The 9841-nt window shown below is 42.1% G+C and overlaps 1 non-coding gene across 1 annotated transcript; it reads right to left on the bottom strand.

Annotated features, from left to right (window-relative positions):
- Positions 1-8450: 8450 nt before the first annotated feature.
- On the bottom strand, positions 8451-8523 carry TRNAY-GUA (transfer RNA tyrosine (anticodon GUA)). Its single transcript has one exon. It is a non-coding gene; the product is annotated as a tRNA-Tyr (tRNA).
- Between the last annotated feature and the right edge of the window lie 1318 nt (positions 8524-9841).

Raw genomic sequence — 9841 nt, forward strand, 5'->3', positions numbered from 1 at the left:
TGGAAGGAAGAGGTAAGTGTTAATATTCTGTCTTACAAAGTATGGAATGAGGAAACATTGTTGAACTTGATTGCATTAAAATGACCATTAAAGCTAAAGATAACATTACAGATATAAAATTTTGGGAAAAGATGAAAGGAAAAGACAATACAGATAAGGATAATATCATTGAACTAAACTCTCATTTAAAGACAAGAACTGGAGGTATAAACATATATAGCATCGCAGAGTTAATGACCAGAAAATTGCAAAGAAATATTTCAAAGAGGGGAGGAGGACCTGTAGGTGGGGAATGATGCTTTTCCTCTACTGTTTGATGTGGTTTTGTGTCCATGCACTGCTATTGTTCACAAAAAGAAAATTCTGCAGGGGGTAGAGTAACAAAGAGACAAAATGTGAGAAAAGGTTTGAGAGATGAAAGACCAATATAGGCCTAATAGGATATTCAGAAGGAGACAATAAAGGAAATTGAAGGAAGGCTACTCACTAAGATAACTTTAAAATAGTTCTTATAAGTTACAAGACACTAGAGCAGGGTTATAAAACCAAAGTCTATAGGCCAAATATGGCCTACTTCCTGATTAAAAAAAAAATTTTTTTTATTCGTACGTAGCAATGTTCATTCATTTATGTTTTGTTTATAGCTGTTTTCATACTACAACAGAATTGAGTGGTTGTGACAGAGACTGTATTATACACAAACATACACAGACTGGCTCTTTACAGAGAATATACTGTGCTAGAGAAACACACATGAAATTTTTTAAATCTATTTGCTTAACAAAAGACATTAAAAAACAAAAACAGTAACAAAAACAAAGGTGGCAGTAGTGGTAAAACGTCCGCCTGCCAACTCAGGAGACTTAAGAGATGTGGGTTTGACCGCTGGGTCAAGAAGATGCCCTGGAGGAGGAAATGGCAGCCCATTCCACTATTCTTGCCTGGAGAATCCCACTGACAGAGAAGCCTGGTGGGCTACAGTCCATGGGGTCACAAAGAGTTGGACATGACTGAAGCACATGCATAGTATTATTATTATTATAGAAATTGTAAGACTGGAGGAATAAGCCAAAATGTATTATTAATAATAAATATGTATGGGTTAAATTTGGGTTAAATTCCTGTATTTGGATTAGAAAAAAATATGACATTTTATGAGATGTTCACTTAGAATAATGTGCTGTAAAAACATGGAATATGATAAAATGGACTAGAATGTGCTATCAAAAAGTGATCCCTGAAATGCAACGCAGAGGATTCTGGGGAAATGGCAGAGCTGAAAGCACAAGGAATCCATCTCCCCCTCTGGACACTGGTGGAATTACACTGATAGAATTTTTCTGATAAAACTATTTTAGAACTCTGGAGTTTATTGAAAGTGTAAAAGATTTTATTTAACTCATTAATTAATGAGAGAAATGGCAAAATGTTATCACTGGTACAAGGGGAAATCCAAAGAGAAAACAAATTATATAGTCACACGAGGAATTGACAAACGGATGCAAAATTGGTCAATATCCATAAGGCAACAATCAGTTGCATTCTTCTGAATACTATTTGCATTTCTGTAAACAAGACTCATTTGTATTATTATCAGTTATCTAGTTTTCTACAATTTGCAGAATTGTAATGTAGCTCAAAGACCCGGAAAGGCTGAAATAACCCTGAAGGGTGCTTTAGACAGGACATCCAATATCTTTTTGTGCTGGGGCTGTGTGTGCTTAAGTGTGTCTGACTATTGCAAACCCATACACTGTCAGCCCCATAGACTGCCTGCCAGGCTCCTCTGTCCTTGGGTTTCTCCAGGCAAGAATACTGGAGTGGGTTGCCATTTCCTTCTCCAGGAGATCTTCCTGACCCAGGAATCAAACTGGGGTCTCCTGCATTGCAGGCAGACTCTTTACCGACTGAGCAACGTGGGACGCCCCTTTTTGTCTCCCTGCACTAATGGACATCATTCCCTCCCTACCCCTGTCTTCCAAGTGAATGTGAAGGTTTCAGAGTAGAAGTTTGACATGGCTGAAATGATCTACATTGTAAAGGCAAGAGGCACCTGAAATTAGGGGTGAGAGTAGGACTTTAGTAGCCAGAACAATGCCCTCCCTGGAAGTGGTCCATGTCCTAATCTCCAGAACCTGTGACTGTGTTACATTAAGTGGCAAAAGAAAATTAAGAAAGCAGAAGGAGTTAAGTTTGCTAATCAGATGATCTTAAAATAGGGAGATTATTTGGATTATCAGGGTGGGTTCAAGGGTCCTTAACTATGGAAGAGGAAGCCAGAAGAGGAACTCAGAGTGATGATATGTAAGAACTCCACACATTGTTGATGGAAAGGAACCAAAGCCAAGAAATGTGGGTGGCTACAAAAGGCAAAGAAATGGATTTGCCTCAAGAGAATCCTTTAGAAAGTGATGAAGCACTACTGGCTTCATTAGATTTTAGACCAGTGAGACCCAGTTCAGACATCTAAATTACAGAACCACTGACAATAAATTTGTGGTGTTTTAAGCCACTGACACTCCTTCAGTTCAGTTCAGTCATTCAGTCCTGTCTGACTCTTTGCAACCCTATGAACTGCAATACGTGAGGCTTCCCTGTTCATCACCAAATCCCAGAGCTTGCTCAAACTCATGTCCATTGAGTCCGTAATGCCATCCAACCATTTCATCCTCTGTTGTCCCCTTCTCCTCCTGCCTTCAATCTTTCCCAGCATCAGGGTCTTTTCCAGTGAGTCAGTTCTTTGCATCAGGTAGCCAAAGGATTGGAGTTTCAGCTTCAACATCAGTCCTTCCAATTCAGCATCCGTCCTTCCAATGCATATTCCGGACTGATTTCCTTTAGGATGGACTGGTTTGATCTCCTTGCAGTCCAACAGACCCTCTCTCAAGAGTCTTTTCCAACACCACAGTTCAAAAGCATCAATTCTTAGGCACTCAGCTTTCTTTATAGTCCAGCTCTCACATCCATACAGGACTACTAGAAAAACCATAGCTTTGACTTGAGGGACCTTTGTTGGCAGAGTAATGTCTCTGCTTTTTAATATGCTATCTAGGTTGGTCATAATTTTCCTTCCAAGGAGCAAACGTTTTTTAATTTCATGGCTGCAGTCACCATCTGCAGTGATTTTGGAGCCCAAGAAAATAGTCTCTTACTGTTTCCACTGTTTCCCTATCTATTTGCCATGAAGTGATGGCACCAGATGCCATGATCTTAGTTTTCTGAATGCTGAGTTTTAAGTCAACTTTTTCACTCTCCTCTTTCACTTTCATGAAGAGGCTCTTTAGTTCTTCTTTGCTTTCTGCCATAAGGGTGGTGTCACCTGTGTATCTGAGGTTATTGATATTTCTCCCAGCAATCTTGATTCCAACTTGTGCTTCATTCAGCCTGGTATTTTGTATGATGTACTCTGCATATAAGCTAAATAAGCACGGTGATAATATACAGCCTTGATGTACTCCTTTCCCAATTTGGAACCCGTCTGTTATTCCATGCCTGGTTCTAATTGTTGCTTCTTGACCTGGATACAGATTTCTCAGGAGGCAGGTCAGGTGGTCTGGTATTCCCATCTTTTCAAGAATTTTCCAGTTTGTTGTGATCTACACAGTCAAAGGCTTTAGCATAACCAATAAAGCAGAAATAGATGTTTTTCTGCAATTCTCTTGCTTTTTCTATGATCCAGTGGATGTTGGCAATTTGATCTCTGATTCCTCTGCCTTTTCTAAATCCAGCTTAAACATCTGGAAGTTCACGGTTCGTGTATTGTTGAAGCCTGGCTTGGAGAATTTTGAGCATTAATTTGCTAGTTTGTGAGATGAGTGCAATTTTGCTTGCTCTATTACTAATTTATCAGGATTTTTGTGATTACAATAGACCCACATGGGTAATCCAGGAAAATTTCTTCATCTCAAAATCCATATCTGCACAGTCCCTTTTGCCATATTCACAGATTCCAGGGATGTGGAAATCTTTGTGAAACTATTATTCTGCCTATCATAGAACTTCTGATTCCATCCATCTTAACGTTTTTTTTCTGATATTTGTATGCTCTTGCATTTACATAATATCTTTTTTTTTTTCATTATTAAGAGGATCACTTGCTGCCGTAAGGTGGAGGTGGTGGTGGTGGTGATGGTTTAGTCGCTAAGTTGTGTCCGATCTTGCGACTCAATGGACCATAGCCTGCCCAGCTCCTCTGTCTGTGGGATTCTTCAGGCAGGAGTACTGGAGTGGGTTGCCATTTCCTTCTCCAAGGTGGAGGTAGTTGTGTCTTAAATATTTTTTTTAATTTTTAATGTAATTTTAAAGGTATTTTCCGTTTATAGTTACTATAAGATATTGGCTCTATTCCCTGTGTTGTACAATATATCCTTGAGCCTATTTTACACACAATAGTTTGTACCTTCCTCCCCTCCCTCATCACCCCACTGGTAACCACTAGTTTGCTTCTAAGTCTGTAACTGCTTCTTTTTTGTTTATAACATCTTGAGAGAATTCGTTAGTCTTTCAGTTCACTAATTTGATCATTTGTTATGTTTATTCTGTTACATAATCGGGTTTAAATCTCAATAACCATGTTTTTAATTTCCAAGAACTCTAGTTTGTGTGTGGTTTATGTGAGCACAACCCCTTGTATTTCTCTGAAAATACAAATTGTACTTATGTTAGTATTTTATTTTCTATATTAACTGTTTCCTTGGGAGCTAATCCTTTTAGTTGGAGTTTATGCTTTCTCTGCTGTAGGTTTTTCTCATCTATTTGATGACTCATTTCCAGATTATACTTTTAGGTGATTAGATAACATAGCACTTAAATGTTCTGGGTGGGTTTTTCCCCTCTAAGCCAGACTTTTCATTTCTACTATTAGAATACAAGTTCTGCTTTTAAGAGAGCTGGTTGTTTTAAGAAGGGTAGGAGAGAGACTGCAGGCTAGAGAGTTGGTGTCCTAGGCTGTGCAGTGGAACACGAGGATTAAGTCTGGGCTCTAATACCAGACCATCTGGGTCAGATCCTGGCTCTGCCATGTCCAGCTGTATGACTTTGGAAAATTTACCCAACTGCTCTGTGCCTCAGTTTCCCTCTTTCTAAATACTGTGAAAAGAGTGGTACCTTTCTCTTAGAGTTGTCTCGAGGATTAAATGCCCATGTGTAATAAGATTTCAGTGCATATTAGCTATTGTTTTGTAGTAGTATTTCATTTGTAAACATGTGTACCTACGGTTTTATGTTTGAGTAGATGCTGGAGACAACTGCTTCCAGCCTTCTTCTGCCAACCATCTACAGGCTGCTGTACCCTTAGTTCACACTACTGCTGAGGTTATTCTTGAGAGGATTCTCCAGGGAAGATCTTCCCTCCCCTCTGATTTCCTCCTATTTCCACTCTCCAATTAACAGTTTGACGCCATAACACAGGAGAGCTCTTAAAAAAAATAGTGGACTGAAGGTTGTCTTTTCACCTTGTTTAGTTTCCTTTGCTCTGCAAAAGTTTTTAACGTTAATTAGGCCCCACTTGTTTATTTTTGTTTTTATTTCCGTTGCAAGAGGGAGGGGCCATGTGTATAGTTACGGCTGATGCATGTTGATATATGCACAATATTATAAAGCAATTATCCTTCAATTAAAAAAAATTTTTTTTTAAAGTGGGCTGAATCTACATTTTAAAGCCTCTCCTTCATTCTCCATCCCACTAAAAAGACAGTATATATTTTAAAAAAAGAATATACATAGCAGCTCTGGAAATCCAACAGGACCCCCACCAGCATGCCAGGGCAGCAAGGGTTTCTAGGACATGTAAGACAGAGGCAAACAGATCAGTCATGAGACCACAGAGTGGAGGGACTGGTAGAGAGGTGAAAGACAGCCCTCCGAGAAGGGAATTTCCCCAGAAATGCAGAATAGTCTCTACCAGAGGCGGTGAGGACTGGCAGGATGAGCAGCCTGTGGACAGTTGACTGCAGACCTGGCCCAGGATCAACCATTCAACTTCTGCTCTTGGCTGAAAGCACTGTTGCTGGCTCAGGAGACTCAGAAACCTCAAGTTACTAATGGCTATGTTGGGGCAGGCGGGTGGGCGTGCAGAGTCTCTGACATAACATTGTCATTGGAAAAATAACGTATTTAATGAATGATATTTTCATCAGTGCCACCCTGATTTGCTTATTTTAACCTTATAATATGCTTAATAGTTTGTGGAGTTAGTTTCCCCCTACTCATTTTTAAAACCTTCTTAGAGACTTTTGCTCTTTGTCTTTTCCATACCTTTCCTTAAGAGTTTCTGTATCCCCCCAATTTTAAAAATACTGCATAAAGTCAATTCCAAGTTAGTTTTGTAAATGAAAAAGAGAAGATAAAATTGCCTCTGGAAACATTTGAAAAAATCAAATGTTGTAAGATTTTGGATTTTTTCCAGGAAAATGTGGAGTGCAAAAGTCATACTGCAGTGAAAGGTGACCTCTGACATCATTTACATTGAGTTAGGTTAATATGCAGGATGTTTATCCTTCTGAAATAAGGGTAAATCCTGACATACCTTCTGAAGTTTGAGTCCAGGCAGTCACTTCCTGTTCAGGTTCAAGTTAAGGTTGTCTAGAGTACTCACAGCCAGAGGTTTCCGCTCTCTTTGGTTAAATCAAGGCAGTATCTGAGTTCAGAGGAATCTTGTAGGTCCCAGAACTGTCTAGGACAGTTAGTACAACCTAACCATCCCTTGTTAGTGCAACCCTAGTTTGTATCAGAGGCTGCTGCTAAGTCACTCCAGTCGTGTCTGACTCTGTGCGACCCCATAGACGGCAGCTCACCAGGCTCCTCTGTCCCTGGGGTTCTCCAAGCAAGAACACTGGAATGGGTTGCCATTTCCTTCTCCAGTATCAGATGCAGTTTCTATTAAATTTACTAATGTCCCTGGAATCACTTTGAGAGGAATCCAGTGAAGAATTTTAATGGTGCCAGGTGTCATTGTGTGTAAGAGAGACAGGAAGAGAGAATGAGATCAGGCTCTTGAAGGGTTGTAACATATGTACTTGTTTCTAGGGAGATACATTATTAAAGCTCCCTTTCTTTGTTCAGGGGGAAAAAAGACATTTTAATGGCCCATTTCATTATATTGATGTAAGATAAACAGCCATTGATTTTTGTGAAGGAGAGGCATGAGCAGAAGATCATCCCCCTTTAGGCTTGTAAGGGATGGGACTTTTGCTCTGAAGGCAGAGAGCTTCCGGCTGCCTGCTCTTCAAAACCATTAGGCTTGAAGTTTCCCGAGGAGAAAGGAGGTGGTCAAATTTGCATAGAGGCCAAGTAGCCCTTTGGAGAGCAGTGAGACAGAGACCCTGATGCTTAGTCTCAACATTGCCACTGTGTGTCTGATTAGTTGCCTTCTCCAGGGGAATCTTCCTGACCCAGGGATGAACCCGCATCTCCTGCCCTTGCAGGCAGATTTTCTTTACCATCTGAGCCACCAAGGAAGACCCATGTATCTGATTCCTGGTGCTCATGTCTAAGCTCCATTGGCAATAAGAACTGCACGGACTCTGAGGAAGCCTTCTGGAGGAGAGATGGCTGGAGCTGGTGCCAGGCAGTCTGTCCAGAGCCTGGGTTCACACGGGAACCGCTGATCCTCTCACATCTTGTGTGTAATGCCCTAAGCATCTTGAATGAGGCCAGTCATACTTCACGCGTTTGTCCACAACTGGACTCCACTGCAGGGCTTCCCAGGTGGTGCTGGTGGTAAAGAGCCTGCCTGCCAATGCAGGAGACGTAAGAGACATGGGTTCCATCCCTGGGTCAGGAAGATCCCCTGGAGGAGGGCATGGCCATCCACTCCAGTATTCTTGCCGGGAGAATCCCATGGACAGAGGAGCCTGGCGGGCTACAGTCCAGGGGGTCACCCAGAGTCGGGCATGACTGAACTTAGCACGTGCGGAACCAGAGTCTACTGCTGACACTCAAGACCTGAAAGCGGAGGGCCCCATTCTCCCATGATGTGGTTCAACCATGAATGAACGGAGAGTCAGCTGACTGCTCCTTCCCATCTCCCACCTCTGACCCCCCGGCCCACAGAACCACCCTCAGAGCAGCAGTGGGGTGGTGGTGGGGTTGGCTATTCAGGTGGTGCTGGATCTGAACTTTATCGAATGTTGGGTTCCCTCTTTAAGAATAAAAGAATATAAGGATTTCCCTGGCAGTCCAGTGGTTAAGACCCTGCACTTCCACTGCAGGGGGTGCGGGTTTGATCCCTAGTAGGGGAACTAAGATCCCACATGCTGCATCACATGGCCAAAAATATAAACAAAATAATACAGTAGGTCCTTGTTAATTACTTTATATGTGAAATGAAGTTGCTCAGTCATGTCCGACTCTCTGCAACCCCATGGACTGTAGCCTGCCAGGCTCCTCTGTCCATGGAATTTTCCAGGCAAGAGTACTGGAGTAGGTTGCCATTTCCTTCTCCAGGGGATCTTCCCGACCCAGGGATCGAACCTGGGTCTCCTGCATTACAGGCAGACGCTTTACCATCTGGGCCACCGGGGAAGCCCCACTTTATATGTAGTAGTGTGTATATGTTAATCCCAAACTCCTACTAACATAACTTTGTAAATCAACACCTTGATTTACAATTTAAAAATTAAATAAAAAAAGAATACAAAATACCAAATACAAAATTGCTAGTGTCTCAGGACCATGGAAAGGACCTGTGGAGGTGAGGGGCCCTGAAGCTTCACCTTGGTAAGCCTCAGGCAAGTGGGCCCCTGAGGGGCCTTCTCTCGTGTGGTGGAGGCTTGGCCTGGGCGGAAACTGTTGCCTCTGGTAGTTTAAGGAGATGTTTTCTTTTTTCCTTGGTCAAGTGACTAGAAGCACAGATCCCTGGAACTCAGTAATGAGGCGGAAAAATGGGCCTTCATGTCCCAAGGAGTGTGAGATGTACTCAGTCATATTGTTTTGAATATGAGAAGTTTCCTGTGTCCTAAGCTGGGAAAGCAGGACACACCACACCTCTCCGTGATATCCTCTACCTCGGTCCTCAGAGGTTAATGAGGTACAGTGAGTCCCCTACGTATGAACCTTCAAGTTGCGAACTTTCAAAGATGCGAATGTGCTACTACCCGGATCTCAATGGATCATTTTTCCATAGGGTAGACAGAATTGAATCCGATAAGGAACCGGAACCTGTGCCGTCAGTGTCGGGCGTTAGTGAAATTGCAACTTGCCCTTCGTCTCCTATTGCTAACAGTCCTGCTCTCCCATCTCCCACCTCCCCTTCCTCTTCTGGTCAGTAACTTTTCTTTCCTGTTCACCTAATGCCAGCCCCTGGATACCAGCTGTTGTACTGTACTACTATACTTTTCAAGCTACTGTTCTGTAAGATTGAAAGTTACTTTTTGTGTTTGTTTAGGTATTATTTGTGTGCAAAGTATTATAAACCTATTACAGTGCAGTACTATATAGCTGGGGCTTCCCAGGTGACACTATGGTAAAGAACCTGCCCGCCAATGAAGGTGACATAAGAAATGTAGTTTCAATCTCTGGGTTGGGAAGATCCACTGGAGAAGGGCATGGCAACCCACTCCAGTATTCTCGCCCGGAGAATCCCATGAACAGAGGAGCCTGGTGGGCTGCCGTCCACAGGGTCTCACAGAGTCGAACACAACTGAACTGACTTAGCACACACACGTGCTTTATAGAGCTGATTGTGTTAGTTGCATACCTGTGCTAACTTTGTTGGACTTAACGGACAAGTTGGACTTACAAATACACTCTCAGAATGGAACTTGTTCATATGTAGGGGACTTGGTGTATTTCATGAATGGAAATCAGTTAAACTATTGTAACAAGTCTGTCCACTAGGATA

Source organism: Dama dama, chromosome 28 (genome assembly GCF_033118175.1).
Source record: "Dama dama isolate Ldn47 chromosome 28, ASM3311817v1, whole genome shotgun sequence".
Taxonomy (NCBI): domain Eukaryota; kingdom Metazoa; phylum Chordata; class Mammalia; order Artiodactyla; family Cervidae; genus Dama; species Dama dama.